Here is a 16,005-nt window from a genome sequence, read left to right as displayed (position 1 = left end):
CTTTTAGGACAATGCTTTACTTCAAGACAAGTTTAGATTGGGTATTGCTGATATTAACACTTGTGGGGTTCATGGTCCAGAACCAGGTGTAAATCAATACAGAAGAGAAAGGTGGGAAGCTTGCCAATCCCTGTGACAAACATTACAACAAAGCCTTATTATTAAACAAAGACATTTTGTCAAAATCTTAACTTATATAGTATTTCTAAAACATAATATGATTTAAGTTCACGTCATGGATGAACTATTTAAATGCTTTGACAAACAATGTACTGACTGTTGTTTGTCAAAGCATTATGTGAATCTACTTTTTTACTTGGATGTATATAAAAACTTTTAAAAGCCTTAATCTTAATGGAGTTTAACTGTCAGCTTTACTGCATTTGCATCCCTGTCAGAACTGTTCTTGCATACTGTCATCAGAACCCATCGATCATTCTATCAGCGTTCTTTTCATGACAGCATTTGCATCGCAACGTCAACATTTGTTGATTTAGCTGCTTTATTTAATGTATTCCTGTAACATGTTTGTAAAAACCACTCTTGTCTCTGGATGGATTTGCGCAGACTTACAAAAAGCAGAAAATACGGTTTGATTGAACTTGTCCACTGAATTGGATCAGTGCTTAGCTTTACAAAAGAGGTGGAGAGCCTTGGTAAACCCTTAGCTGTTCTCTCCTGAGCAAACAGCAACCCTCTGTGAAAACTTGTGTTTGTTTTGGTGGTATTTTGATATTTTTTTAGGTGCCCATGTTACCTTGGTAGATGAAAGATCTTATAAACATGTGTATAATAAACACCAAACTCTGTAGGGATATATGCAACTTCCAAAGGCAAGTGTATCACCAATGCAGAATTTAAAATAACCTAAAACTGGAAACTACAGTCTTCTGCACTAGCATCTAAAGCTAAATAAATATGTACATGGCCAGCTACTTTATCCAGGTAATCAAGGCTAAGATTACGATACACAGAGCCAAGATACAAAAAGCATTTGGAAAGAGGGAAGGCTTTTGCCTACATTGTACTTTGGAGTTGATCTTGGCAGGTTATCCAATGTTTGATTGGGATTCGAAGACATTTAGATAAACCATCCAAATGGGGATGTACATTTTGCAACAATTGTAATGGCATAAAACCTGTAAGAGACTACTTACAAGATGGAACAGTTCATTTATTGTTTCCTGCGAGTTTCACACCTTCAGAATGATTCTAGTATTTTATTTCCGCACATGCTTCAAAATAATAGGAAAGTAATTATTAATGTTACACTCATAAAACTGGGACATTTCATGGCAAGCCATCTCAAAGCGCTTATTATACAGGCTGTGCCTGAAACTGTTTCAAACCAGCCATATTCCCCAGTCATGATGTGTATAAGGATGTGCAGGAGCTGATGGAGAGTGAATAGGGTTTCTACACAGCCAGTCTCCCATGTCAGCTGCAGCAGCACACCCTCTCAGTGAGCAGCATGCACTGCCCCAGGCTACACCCCTTTGCAGAGTGCAGAAAGTCTACCAGAGCTGTATACTCTTGCAAATAGGCATGTGGCATTTTCTAAACTGGCATTACTGCACAAGAGAAGGGTTAGCTGTGAATTTCTAAGAGGTTTTCACTTCCTTACTAAAGAAGTCATGCACATGTCCACTTTTCATGTGCTCAGAATAAGACCTCAGCCATAGCTTTATTTACACCATGCATACACAGATTGTGCGGGTAATGCCAATATTAATAAAGCTAAATCCACATGATTGTTCCCACATAGTCCCATTGTACGTAGTCTTTGAAATCACTCTCCTTCAGTATTATGTACACAGATCAAGTTCAAAATGAGCCAATATGGCACAAAAACACAGCCAATCAAATTCTTTAAATTCTCATTATTTGTTTGACTTATCTCAGCAGCCTTCATAGATTTAAGGGCTATCGGGCTGTTACTATCTCTCCATCTTTTTTATTTTGTATATCTGTATTATACTACATTATTGCTGTCTTATTTAAACATTTACTTTAAAATAAAGATTCTGGGATCTCAAAGGGCAACACTGTAAGTACCTCCAGTTTGCAGGAATGGGTTTGCTTGTCTATGTTTACTGCAGTAAAGGTATGTTACTAGGTGGAGAATAACCTCCTACGCTACCAATACAAGCAAGAACAAAACATCCCAACGCTCTGATTTCTAAATGGAACGTTGTGTGCGGTTAGTGGCTTTGAGTTCATACAGTCAGAAAGCTTTGAATTTAAAATACCAGGGCACAGAAATTCCCTATACTGTAGTTGCTGAACTTGCTTTGACACTGATGTTTGAAGTACAAGTTTGGAGAGGATGATCTTTCCTTGGTGCTGCCTTCTTTTGTAATATAACATTGACTAATGCCGGCAGTGACCTAAAAGGGCAATCCTTTTGTCTGTGTTTCTGTGACTGTGTGCAATACAGCTCACTGTCATTTTCATGCCAAGCGACTGTTTCAAATTACGACTCTAAAGAGTCAGACCACCCCGAGTCCACCATTCACTGCCAACACACAGCACTTTAATAAGGCAAACTAAAAAACATGCGGTGGGGCTTTATATAACTATCTGAGAGTCTGCTTTTCAAAATGACTGGTCAAATCTCCTAATGTATCGGTTTCTAGTCGCACAGTAAACAAGTTACGGCCTTACGTGAGCTAGCTTTTCTACAAAGCTCTCCTATTGGCAGATTAACAATTCCTCTGGGGTTGTGTGGCAAAGTGCTCCGCCCCCTGTGCGTATTTTTGTGTTCTCTGTTGTATGTACGGTGTTTATGTAATTGTGTGTAATATTGTGTGTAATATTGGTTCATGGAGTGTGCGTTTTGTAGCACAGGTGATGTAAAATGTAAAATTGTGTTTAGACATGAGGATGGCACTTCACGTGCAGGTTAATTTGTATGGAAGCACAAATTAGTTCACGTGAAGATGTACCAAGATTCTAAATTGAATGATTGATTAGCAATCGAGTCTCGGTACAGCTGCATAAAGGATGCAGTGTTTCACTCACTCAGGGTTGTGTGTTCGGTGAGTGGAGAAGAGTGTAGAGAGGAGGTAAAAAGGATTAAAAACTAAAATAACAATTGCTAAAACGTGCTGGCTTATAAACCAGCACCATACTGGTTATTGTTTATCGCCTGTTTGTTTGTTTGGCCAACGCACCGTTTTGTTTTGTCAAAGTGTTTTTGTTTTCTGTTTAAACCTTTTATTTTACAATAAAACACGCAGTGTTACAATAAAGTGCCGCAGCGTCTCCCCTACAGCTAACCTGTTTAGAAGTTGTCAGTTATACATCTGGTTTTTTGGACCGTTTTTACAGAAAAACAGGGGGCGAGCTGTTTGGAATCCAAGAAAAAGATCATATGAACTTGACAGCAGACACATACATATTGCCAAATGATATGTTAACTCTGTCTGTTTAGATTTTTTTGTCTCGGTAAGGGCACTTTTAGGCTGAGAATGAAAAAGTTGCCTAGGTATTATATTAACAATTCGGTTCAATTATTTTGTGCAAAAAAAAGGTGTGCATGATTTTTCTTTTTTTTGCATAGCATAATTTACAGGAAAATTAATGGGCCAACAAAGACTTAAAACTGGTTTTGTACAAAACAACAGACAGTTTATCCCCATTCCAATATTCCAAAATATTACACTTCACTTATTTGATCTGTGCGTTTTTCATCTGCGTTTGTGTTTTCTGTTTTAGAGCAGGACATGAAGTACGCAATGTTTGGGTCAGGTTCCTATCAGTCAGCCATGGATTTCAATTTTGCCAGTGGTTAGAAGGTAATGCTATGTCAAAACAAAGAGGAAATGGCAGGCCAATTAATGGGAGGTCAGGGTGACAAACACAGTAAAGTGATTTAGAGTTTATTATTTCTGTATTCAAATCACAGGTGGGCGACAGAAATTGACACGTGGCCCAGCAGCAACAAAAAGAAAGCGTGCCTTGACAGTCTGACATACTCCGGGCGTGGGCACAGACAGTTTCTGCTGATCTATCTCAATAATCTCCAGTAATATCCATCAGAGCCAGTGCATCTTCACAATGTAATGAAAGGTAACCTTTTTGCAAAATGGCATATTTAATAACAAGACTTTTTTGTTTCTTATAACAAAGCTCATTACATTTTTCAGCAGCTACACAGTCGTCTTTCTCTCTATTGTTATTCCTTTGCATGCACACTGTTTTTAAGTCATCAACTGAACATCTCCTCCAAATAAATAGCCGTTATAACACTGTTTCCTTTGGCTTTCATTAGATGTAACAGTATTTATTCAGCTGCTGTTTCTCTTTGCTAAAAGACATACAAAGGTGGTGTTATTGTGCTAACACACTATTTGTCAGAAACATTGAATTAACACCTGTCAAAGATAATAGCGAAAGAGTAAATTAAATGGTGTTGGTCCAGATTTAATACATGCTCATTTACACTTGTCATTTGAGAATATCACTCCCTTACATTTTTTATATTATAAAATAGATATTTAAGTGAACATTTTTTTTAGAATAAACCATTACCTACAATGTGTTGTTTTAAAAAGGCTTACATTTAACTAAAACTATGTAATGATATAACACCATGCGTTTATCAATCTATAGACAGATCGCTAGATTGATAGCTACACATATGTACACAATGAAAAGCTGTAGGCTTTAATGTTTGTATGCACACACCGTCGTCAATCAAAGGGTTAAATACACCGAAACTTAAAAAGCTTAGTCAGGTTAAGCAGGTAAGTTGAAAAAAAAATGTTCCCACAGTCTGGCAAAGGGTTTCGCACAAACAAATCAGATGTGCTGATAATAGAGGCATGCCATACATGCATAAAAAAAAAAAAAAAAAAACCTTGCCTACTTGACTCCAGGAACCTGCCTGTGTTTTTTTTTTTGTATTGTTTTGTATTCATTAACTCTGGTGACTGGGCCGGGCCCCAGGTTAGAGATAATGTCTGGCAGTGAGTGAGGGGGAGGAGATTTCCCACAATGTCTGCTTGCTTTCTCACAGGTGAGGATTGGCCAGAGACACGATTACAATGATGACATGGAATTCCAGTGAACTGCAGGGCAGGTGCCTGAAACCCTAAGGATAAGCACGCAGGTGCGCTGAACAATTAAGATCATGTATGCTTTCCCAGCATCACAATTCAACCCTTTGTCCTGCTGTTTGTATTAACCATTTCTGTAAAGACAGTATTCAGCCCGTTCAAGACACAGTTCTTAAACCAGGTCTTTTGAGCCTCGCTCTCCGGCAAGGTCGTTGCCAAATAAAACTTTATCTTTCATCTAGAAGCATTTTTAAATTATTGTTTTCCTTTCTTTTATATTGAAATGAGGTTGACAATGTATCAAATCGTTTTAAACCAACACACCTATCCCTTTGCACTGCTCACTAATGAATAAAAGGTGATATTATCTTATTTAGTTTGCAAATATCACAGTACGTTGCGGTCTTGAAAAGACAGACAGATTTTTCATACAGATCCCACAAACCTGTAAGAGAGGATTACGAGAAAATAAAGGTCTGCAAACCTGTTTAAAAAAAAATTGAACCTGATCAATTCCCTTTTCTGGTCACCGTCAGCAACACCTTAGGAAACTACCCAAGCAATACATGTTAATCACAGCAATGCTTTACGTATTTAGTGATTAAAGATGACTGATTTCTTTGGCAATTGCAGGAGCGACAATTATAGAAGTGCAATACTTCAAATCTAATACAAGGGGATGTTATTTCACTTTTAGACCTGAACCATCATAGCTGCAGAGTGATGCCCTCCTCTTCCAGTGCATTCACACAAGACAGCTGAGCTACACTGAATCACTGTAACAATAGGGAAAAACGCAACTGCCAACGTAGACTAGTAGGATAATCTGTTTTAAACCCAGTATATATAGAGTGTGAGATTCAGCCCGTGTTCAGTGCTCTCTGTCTCACAGGGGACAGAGATATCGACACGGCTGTGAGCAGGGTGCCCAGATGGAATCAAGGCCTATCTTTTTTCCGGCAGCCCCTCCCAGCGCCGATGCTGTCTGCGTGCTGACTGAAGCTGTCATTATCAGCTCCACAGATCTCTGGCACTGGTTTTATTGACTCTCCGCCTGAGGGGGAACAAGCCTGCAAAGGTTGAAGAGAGCAGTGCTTTCCCACGCCTAGGACACACTGCCTCGGCTCTCCCAGCGCATTCCTCGGCTGCCTGCACTCTGTAAATGTTTGGACAGCCTTGAACAAATAGCACACCTTTAAAGGGACAAGAACTCTTTTCAACCCCCCCTCCTTCTCCTCCTACCCACCACCGCATTATATTCATGCGCAAAACTACCCTTTAACAGCTATGTGGACGCAGGATAGCATCTGCAAAGTATAATAAGAAAACAATGTTCATTCCATGCTATCATGTACAGTACATGAGGCACATATTCCTGCTTCATAGCTTTTATAAATAATCCTGTGGATTGTAAATGTTTGGAATGCCTTGGGAAATAAAACAATACTTTTTAAAATCAACAACTACCCCTCCCTGTGTAACTAAAACACTGAATTGTAAATTTTTTTCTGTTCTAGGTGCACCCTGTTGAAATCAATATTCATTCTCAACACTGTAGATATTTCAGCGTTCTCTTGCAGATGAACTGTACAGAAATTTGATCTGAAGTTACTGTGGTGAGTGGACGCATACTAGCAACAGACGGTCACGGATCACTGGCATTAGTTTCAGTCTGTAACTGTTCTCCCGCAAAGCAAATAAATACATAAATAAATATGAGCAACAAAGTTTGATCCGACAGTTTTTCAATTTCCCCCCCCGAGGATACTATGACCTCACCACCTCAAAAAAGGTACGACGAAACACAGTGGAGACTCTATCCGCGTGTTTATGCAACACACACACACACACGTTTATTTTCTTTGTTTTTCTTAGATTAATGACTTGTTTTTCAATAGTTTTGGTCTGGCGTGCAGCTGCTGTTAAGCGAAACCTTACGAACTAAAGCTTCTGTTATTAAATGCAATGGCGCTGTGCTGCTGTTGGGGTCAGGCTGGTATCAGATACTGCTGTGAGTGTTTTGCTAGTAAAATACAACTTTCTACCCTGCACGTTTCCTTTCCCTTTCTCTGAACGTGAGGACTTTAATATATCCTACTGCAAATGTACCACTGGATGGACTACATCAGTATGATGAAATTGCAATTGACTGTGGCAATTTTCGTTAACCCCTGTTTGAGTCGCAAACTAGACGTTGCAACAACACCGAAACTCAGCAGTAGCCGCAAACAGCACGCGCAGAGAGGTGACAGCAGAGTGACACGCGACAGTTTGACCGCGCGCGACAAAGAGAGTCCCGGACAAATCTGACAACTCGTGCCCAAGCGCGTGCCGCTTTTGTTGCGCTTCACCAGGAGAGACAGAGAGAGAGAGAGAGAGAGAGAGAGAGAGAGAGAGAGAGAGAGAGAGAGAGAGAGAGAGAGAGAGAGAGAGAGAGAGAGAGGGGGGGGGGGGGGGGGGGGGGGGGGGGGGGGGGGGTGTGCGCGCCTAGTGTCTGCGTGTGGAGAGGCTGACGAACAAGACATTTGGACCTTTTTGGATGGGGTTCAGTACAGTTCCCACTTGAAACAATGAAACCAGTGAAATGGTGGTAATTTTTTAAGAAAGGTTACTTGTTTCATGGACATGTGACACACTGGGGTCCTGACTCCTTTCATCTATGTGAACTAGTTGACGGTCCAGTTTGTTTATATTCTCACCCCAGCATTTTACTTTTTAGGAGTAAATCAAAATGCGTGCATGAACTTTTAAATGACCACCCTGAGATATTCCACGTTAACATTGAATAGTGAGCATTGAATATAGCACAAGTATAGTAAAGCACGGGGGATAAAACATACGGTACTAAAGCATGGTGAGACTCATGTGTTGTACTGGACTTGTTTTTGGAGAGAAGCAGTTAGAAAATGTCTTTCTTTCCTCTAAAGCTGCTGTTTAACCATTTCTCCCTTTATAATAATACAGCAACCGGCTTGTTTTGTGTCTGTCCTCAGATGAGTCGTTGCAGATTGCTTTGTTGACTGGTTTAGTGGTTTACTGGTTGCTAACTTTATTGATAAAGCATGACAGAGGAGAATAGCATACCTGGATAACTAATAATCTCACCTGATGTGAAAACAATTAGCCATAATCAATGCTTTTGCAGGGGCTTGATTTAACTGCAAAGTACAGCAGCACTGAGCGATGATTTAATGTCGTAAAAAAAAAAAAAAAAAAAAATGTACTGAAACAAAAAATATCTGCCTAGTTAACTGAGCCCTGGATCTATGCAGACAAGACTGCTTGACAAAACAGACAGAATGTGCAGGACTGGCTTTGCAGAAAACAAGTTCTGGGAGACAAACAAGTCATGCGGGTCTGTGTGTCTGGCAGCGGTTAAGAAGGGCGGTGATGCTGGGTGGGGTCAGGAAGGTTGACATGTGTGCTCCATTGACACTTGAATCGGCAGCAGCCCAGGACTGTGGAATGCGTGGGTGGCGGTACAAGTTGTGCCTTGTTGCATTTTCCCAGGCTAGGGCTAGACAGCACTCATTGAAAGTGGTCATTTTGTGGCCAGTTTTAAATCTCCGGATAGCCTCGCTCTTCTGCGAAATCCATCCACTCTTCCAGTTAAATAAAAGTGTCAAAAAAAATGCAAAATGATCTGGTAGTGTGGTGGAGCAGATTAAAGAAGGGAAGGTTACAGCAACAAGTCCAAAGTGAGGATCCCAGGCTGTTGTCTGATTGGTTTGTTAAATTGAGGAGACACCCAGCTGTATATTGTTTTTATACAAACCCAGAGTCTTTAGTTTAATCTGATGATAAACTCACACAGATTGCTTACAATCAATAGACTCGGTTCAAGCTTTAAAACCAAAACGTTAAAGAGCTTCGAATTCCAATTTAAGTGTCTTAAATGTTTCCCCTTTTCTGATGCTTGCAATTATTTCTAAGTGATTCTGAATTTTGTTGCTCCAGCATTGAGTTTCACACATTTTTTCCCCGATAACAGTGAAATTATCTTGTGTGAGGCTGTATCCTGAACATAAAGCTACAGTTAACATAGTTGCATTTGTACACAGCAGCGGTGAATTTAGCTACTCAGTGAAAGCAAGGTAGACAGTTGTTGGGAACATAAAACTTAGCATTGCAACAATGAACCACTTAGGGCAATTGCAAACATTCTAAAAGACATTCCTTTATAAGCCCTTCATATAAACGCATGTCTTATGCAAACCAATAACAATGGAGCTGTTTCCCGGTTAGTAATTGTATAAATATTACATCATTATGTTTCTCGCTTGTGGTTAGTTTGCTGCCATATGTTACCAGCATTTTACATTACTCTTATTTTATATTGCAACCAATGCAATTTCTTTAGAAACAATAATGAAAGGCGTTCATTTGGATTGCTCTATTGATAGAGAGCTATTTATTCTCTTTCGTACCTTTTCTTTTGTTATTTTGGTTAGTAATGTCTGAGGAGTAGCACTGAGCATGGCTCTTTCAATAATGGATTGTTCTCCCCAGCGTTGGGATCTTGTGCATCAAATTAGGTTTCTGGATAGACGGGTGCATTGTGTTTTGTGCCATCTATTAGACATACTCTTGTGTGGAGATGTTTTTAGACAGCTGAGGAATTCAGCGTTCCTGTCTCATAGTAAATCCCACACAACATAACGCAGAACAACTTACACTGCAGGTTTGGCATCAGCTAGTAAATGCTGCTCTGTTTTCATTGTGGAAAGGCCTTGGGGTACATATTTCTGTAATTAGGCCTTTCTGCTCAGCAGTTTTGCAGCTGTGATGCCATTTGGGTGTCGCCCCCTTGTTTCTCACGGTCCTGCTGCCAAAGCTGTCTCGCCGCTGGTCGTCAGCCAAGGCTGAGGTCGGTGTGTCAGCCCCCGGTCCTTGTGTCCACACTGAAAGACTGTGCTTTTTTACTTCCTGGCCAGTGGAAGTCAGCCGAAGTGCCTTGTCAAGGTCATCTTTCATGCCTTAGGTTACTACACTCAGGTTGACAGAAGGAGAAAAAAGCCTTTTTATATCTTTTTTTTTTTTTGCCTCTGCTTTCTCCCACACACCTTTCATGCTAGAAAAACACTCTGCTAACATGACCCTTTACCATTTGTCCCTTATTAGCGTATTTCCTTGGACTTAAGACTCTCTGTCATCGCCCACAGCAGATAAGAAAGAATTGCCTCTTTATTCCCTAACCTGAAGAATAATACATAAGCCCGCTGAGTGTGTGTGGCTGTGAATACGTGTGTGTGTGTGTGTGTGTGTGTAAATGTGTGCCTCTGTGTGTGTGTGTGTGTGTGTGTGTGTGTGTGTGTGTGTGTGTGTGTGTGTGTATGTGTGTGCACATCATTGTGTGCCTGTGTGATTGAGTGCCTGTGTGTGTGTGTGTGTGTATGTGTGTGCCTGTGTGATTGAGTGTGTGTGTGTGTGTGTGTGTGTATGTGTGTGCACATCATTGTGTGCCTGTGTGATTGAGTGCCTGTGTGTGTGTGTGTGTGTGTGTGTGTGTGCACATCATTGTGTGCCTGTGATTGAGTGCCTGTGTGTGTGTGCGCTTCCCTTAACTTTCAGTTTGGATGAGAGATTCTCCTCCACCTCTTCTCTACCTCTCTTCCTAAGGCAGCAGGTCTTTCATTTTCCCCAAATGAGAATCTGTGAAAGGCAGTCAGTCCACCCTTCTTCCTGGCAGCCTGTCTGGTCTCAGCTGCCAGGCCGGAAACCCAACTCCAGCTGCTGCTTATTAAAGAAGGAATGTCTCCTTGGAATGAAACCAAGGATCCCAAGTAACACTAATAATCAAATCACTAGCAGCCACAGCCACTTGCAACTTATTACCAATGTTCCCAGAAATCCTTACTGCTGGCTGTGATGCAGCAGCTGCATACTTACACTGCTCTTCAAGGGCTCTTGGGAGGACTTTTGTATTACTACATATATTTTGATAAATGCCTAATTATAACTGTTTTAATTATAGGATCATTCATGGCACATGTGAGAGGACACAGACTATGTAATAATGGTGTTTTCCTCTGTTGGGAGTCCTGATGAAGGTACACGTTACATCTCTTTTAAAACGGACAATGAACTAATAAATAAAGTAACTTGGTGAGCAACAACTCTGGGTGCGGAAATGTTTTCTCGTGTTGCGCTGGGCATCCCTGCTTCTGACAAACCACAGTTTAAGATGTGCTTTTGAGAAACCTCAGTGGTAGGATCTGGGAGGAGGCTAGGACTGTGCAGTTCTGTTTGTATAATTTCATTGCTTTTACAGGTGGGATGAGAGGAATGTGTTTCTTTCCTTTTCACTAATATATTTTTTATATGAATTATTATTATTATTGTGTACTGTTCTCGATTCAAAGTCATCCCATGTTTTTTTTTTTTTTAAATGAAAGGATGGCTTCTTTAAAATCCCCAAAATGGTTCACTTGTTTTTTTTTCATCCAGGGTTCTGTCTATTGGTATTGTATTTCTTTATATTTTCAAGTCGTTTAAAGTTGTAGTAATTTAAAATTCATTGGCTATAAGTTTCATTTTTACTGGCCCTCACCCTTATTTACTCCAACTTTATATTCTTTGAAACTTTGAAACAACTTTGAAGGAATGGCACTTTACAAACTCACTCTCTCTAGCGAAGGTCTCTTTCATTCTTCTAACGTCGAGGGGATCTGACAATAAGCACGGACCGGCAAGGAAAAGGATTATGTTAGCTTCCCACATTAAATGTTTCAGGAAAAAAAAAGTTCAACTACACAATGATAAGGGGGGCAGTGACAATGACAGGGAAGCTAACAAAGAGTAGAAAAACTAGAGAAAACATTAAGGTTCTTGGGCAGTGCCTTCAAGGGCAGTTTCGGCATGATCACGCAGTCACAACGCTCTCCCCTAACCTAAACCCAATTACTTGTGATACATCAGCTGCACTTTCCCCCTGACAGTCTCCCCTCTCATTACCTCTCGCTCCTTCTGAGGTGAGAGTGCCTGCACAGGCACCAATTAGAGAGATTATCCACGGCAGTGGTTATGTGATGTAAATCTCTCAAGTGGAAATGCCAAAGAGATGCCCATCAGAGCTAATGTATCAGCCAGTAATCATCACCGCTTTGGTGGACAGTGTACCTGGCTGCACATATGAAATTTGAAATTAAAAAAAAAAAGAATCTCAAAGGTGCTTCACAGTAGAATGAGGTCTTAAGCTTTCCTAAGTTAAATGAGTTCGATCTCAGCTCATAAATTAAGAGCAGCTTCTCATTTGTAAAAGATGGTGACGAATTTAACCACCTAAAGGTACACAAGAAATTAAGCCCTTGTTCAAACGGTTTCTTCTTAAAATGCATATCAAGTATCACGAGCAAACTGACAATTTGGATGACCAGATCCATCAGTAAATTTTAAAAGTGGTTTCATACAACCTTATTGCAAAAATAAGAAAATCATTTTATTTGTGGGACACATTTGTCCCTTGTGCCTTTAAAGGGTTAAATTATTAATGACCACGTGGTTAGATTTTACTTCTGTGGATTCCCTGGAATCTAATGTACTTTGTCACAGGGTATTTCTCCCTATTTAAGACAGAGGTCAAACAAAATGATTTAATAGCCTGCACGCCACTGCTTCTGTCCCGAGCGGAATGTGTGCTTCTCATATCTGCAGCACATGGCTCCCGTAACTGTCCTCCTCACACAACTGGGCTTCTGCATCTGCCTCACTAGTGTTGATAGAACACATGCTCAGGGTATGTGACAGATACATACAACTGACAAACAAAATGTTACAGCTGGTTGAACATTTGTAGACGCAGATCGCATGTCAGTGTGAGATATTCCAGGGACTGCATGAAGAGAAGCTTTTAGCAAAAAAACTATAACGATATATATATAGTATATATATATATATATATATATATATATATATATATATATATATATATATATATATATATATTTGTATATTTGTATACAGATAATTTGCAGACAATACACTGTTACTTTTGAATCCCCAATAAAAAAAATATACCCTACCCTTCAATATAGTATAGCCTGTGTACTAAGTCCCAGTACAATACTACTCTATAGTCACTGTTGCAATTACTATAGTTAGTGTTTTTATATGCCAGCAAATGTCTACCATGCTTTACTATGCTTTTCTATGTGCAGTTTTGTTATATAACAGTTCTAAAGGGTTAACTTTTAAAGGGTTACTGTTTTATAAGGTTTCTATATGCAGTAATATGTTTTGAAATGTACATTATGAATTTGTTTCCCCAATATTTTACATTCTGTAGAGTGAAAAGTTTGACATACAGCTGTGGCCAAAAGTTTTACATTGCCTAGAATTGTAGGATTGCGACAAAAAAAACCTTTATGAACATAATATAGATCTTTTATTTAACATCATGTAATCAAAGAAACAACAAAATGATATCGCAAAAAGCTACCGGAAGCCATAGTCGTGATACAGTATTTCATGTTAGATTTTGAAATGTCACGTTTTTCAATTGTTGTCGGTTTTTCGTTAAGTCTATGGGAAAACTACAAAGTGGTGTGTAATTCAATATGTTAATGTAACATTATTCAACAGGTTTCACTTGACTTTATGAAGCAAAATTAGTTATTTCTATAATATGATGCAAAACTTTTGTCCATAGCTCTAAATGAAGAAAAATAAATGCATTCTTGTCAAAGCATTAAATAACTATATTGTAAGGACAGCAGCTCAGAGTGAAACTGAAATTTAAATCATTGCCAGACAGCTATCAAACTAAAGATGCTCATTTTTGCAAAGACAGAGCGAAAGTTACATCTGTAATCCATATACGAGGGTCCAAGAACGCTGCAGAAGATAATTGCATCAACTGGGGTCAAGAACTGAATTGCAAAGTGACAGTAAGAGGGGCAGTTAATTGGTGTAGAACTGACCTTCCCAAACATGGAGCTATCTGGGCCTCCTTTAATAAACAACCACGTGTATCGCAAGTCTCAGAACCCTCAATAGAAGAGCCTTTGGAAGCATTTAGAAGCAGACAAGTGGAGAAAATCTGCAAACTCTTTGAAAAATCCCTGGTGAATTTGGGGCTGTAGGCCACTCACAGGCCTTGTGTTGGCCTTTCACTTTGTGCAAAATTGCTACTAATCTCTGACCCTTCAATAAGCTGCATTCAGACTTCATCAAACGCTAAAGAAATTGCACAGTCTGCTGGCTGCTGGAGGGGAGCACGCAAAGCCATGGGAACACTTTGTTAATTGTCCCTTGAAAGAATATTAAGCTGCATTAATTTTTATGAGCCCTTTCTTCCCTGCTTTATTCTGCCAGGGTACGGCCCTCTTGGCAAACAGGCCGCTAAACGTGACAGCCCTTTGTTGTGGTGTGCATAAAAACAACTTCAGAGCAGAAACTTTGTTCAGAGTAAATAAGGAACGTTTTTAACATTGTTTGCCAACCTACTATGCGACTGGTATTTGTTGTAATGTATTCAGTTCTCTGCTCCTTTTTCAACTTGGGTTCTGAATTACTATTCAAATGCACATTATACAGCAGTTAATATACAATGAGCTCAAGTAGATGAATGCCATTGCTGCCATCATAATGCATAATGTTCTCCACGCTGTGCAGTTGAGTGTGTCAGCTAGATGAGGCCGACGTATGCCAGGAAAGTATCGCACCGCCCGTTGCTCTTTGTAGCACATTGCAAAATTAAAATGGTTGTGCTTTCTCCTCTGTTACCCATTAGGTTATGGTTCCCTACATTATTATTATTATTATTATTATTATTATTATTATTATTATTATTATTATTATTGTATAATGTATAATAAAGTATATTATTGTTTGGTATATTGCAAAAGAGATACTGTGTTTTTGGTGATTGCAGTGGTCAGTTTGCATCCTAGTCATTGCCATACCAGTGCTGCTGCTTGTGGGTTTCATGGTGAAATACTGCATCAAAATTCATTGCCATTGTGATTTCACCTACAGCTTACTGCAATCCACAGTATTAATAGGGTAGTTAACTGACCACAGTAGACAAAAAATAGACCTGCCCTATTAAAACATGTTTAATAGAACCTGGACTGATGCTGAGCGATTGTGTGATGCCTTTTTCCTAAATCTGCAGTGAAATATTACATTTCTAATTCTGTAATATCATCAAAGTAAATGACCAACTTCATTCCCTCACAAAACCATCCAACTCATTGTTAGGTCACACTAAAGGACAGGCCTATGAATGACAAGTTGCATTCTACTCCCTGTGCCACCATCATGACACCTGAGCTCAGAGGGTTTTCAAAGTCTTGCTCTCCTACACAATGACAGACTCCCTGCTAGAAACCAAGAGGTTCAGATTAGCTCCTGCACTAGCATGAAGAATGGGCTGGAATCCCTTCTAAACCCTTCCATGGCTACCTTGCCTGCCTGAAAGCCTGAGGCTCTTGTGTGCCCATCAAGGCTCAGGAGGATTGAACTAAGGAGCTTTAGAGGTAGTTTGGATCTTATAAAGGGACGAATTGACTCCCGTTTCTCTCATTTTGTGGATCCGAAGGGCTTTGAGGGGGTTGGCCGTAGAATCTGATGAGGTTTAAACTAAAAGGAACCAAGGTCTGTATTCATAAAGAATTAGAGCATCGAGTGCATACCAGCCTTATGCATTAATCAGCTTCCTAATACTTAATGAATATGGGTCCTAAATCCTTTCCTTCTAATAGCAGAATGGATAGTAAGGGTTTTTCAAGCATAAGCATATGAGATTGTCATTGATTTCTAAACAACAGCAGCTCTAATTATTATTGCCGGAGGACTCCTAGCTTCAGGATTAATACAGATTTAAAGTGTGGTTTCCTAGTTAATGACTCCAAACGCCTATGGTACGAATGACACATCTGTGTATCAAGAAAGACAGAGCAGTTTTCTTTAAAAAAAAAAAAAAAAAACCCCAAACAAACACATC

The 16,005-nt window shown here is 39.6% G+C and overlaps 1 long non-coding RNA gene across 2 annotated transcripts; it reads left to right on the top strand.

The window, feature by feature from the left end:
• The first annotated feature begins 1,936 nt into the window (after nucleotides 1-1,936).
• LOC121328536 lies at nucleotides 1,937-5,290 on the top strand. Of its 2 annotated transcripts, none has more exons than XR_005951696.1 (3): nucleotides 1,937-2,047; nucleotides 3,908-4,071; nucleotides 5,021-5,290. It is a non-coding gene; the product is annotated as an uncharacterized LOC121328536 (long non-coding RNA). The 2 variants fall into 2 exon arrangements; XR_005951697.1 differs by lacking the exon at nucleotides 1,937-2,047 and adding an exon at nucleotides 3,718-3,797.
• The last annotated feature ends 10,715 nt before the right edge of the window (nucleotides 5,291-16,005 follow it).

The sequence above is a fragment of the Polyodon spathula genome, chromosome 16, assembly GCF_017654505.1.
Source record: "Polyodon spathula isolate WHYD16114869_AA chromosome 16, ASM1765450v1, whole genome shotgun sequence".
Lineage (NCBI taxonomy): Eukaryota > Metazoa > Chordata > Actinopteri > Acipenseriformes > Polyodontidae > Polyodon > Polyodon spathula.
Note: the sequence above shows the minus strand (reverse complement) of the source record. Positions and strands in the feature narration are given on the sequence as shown.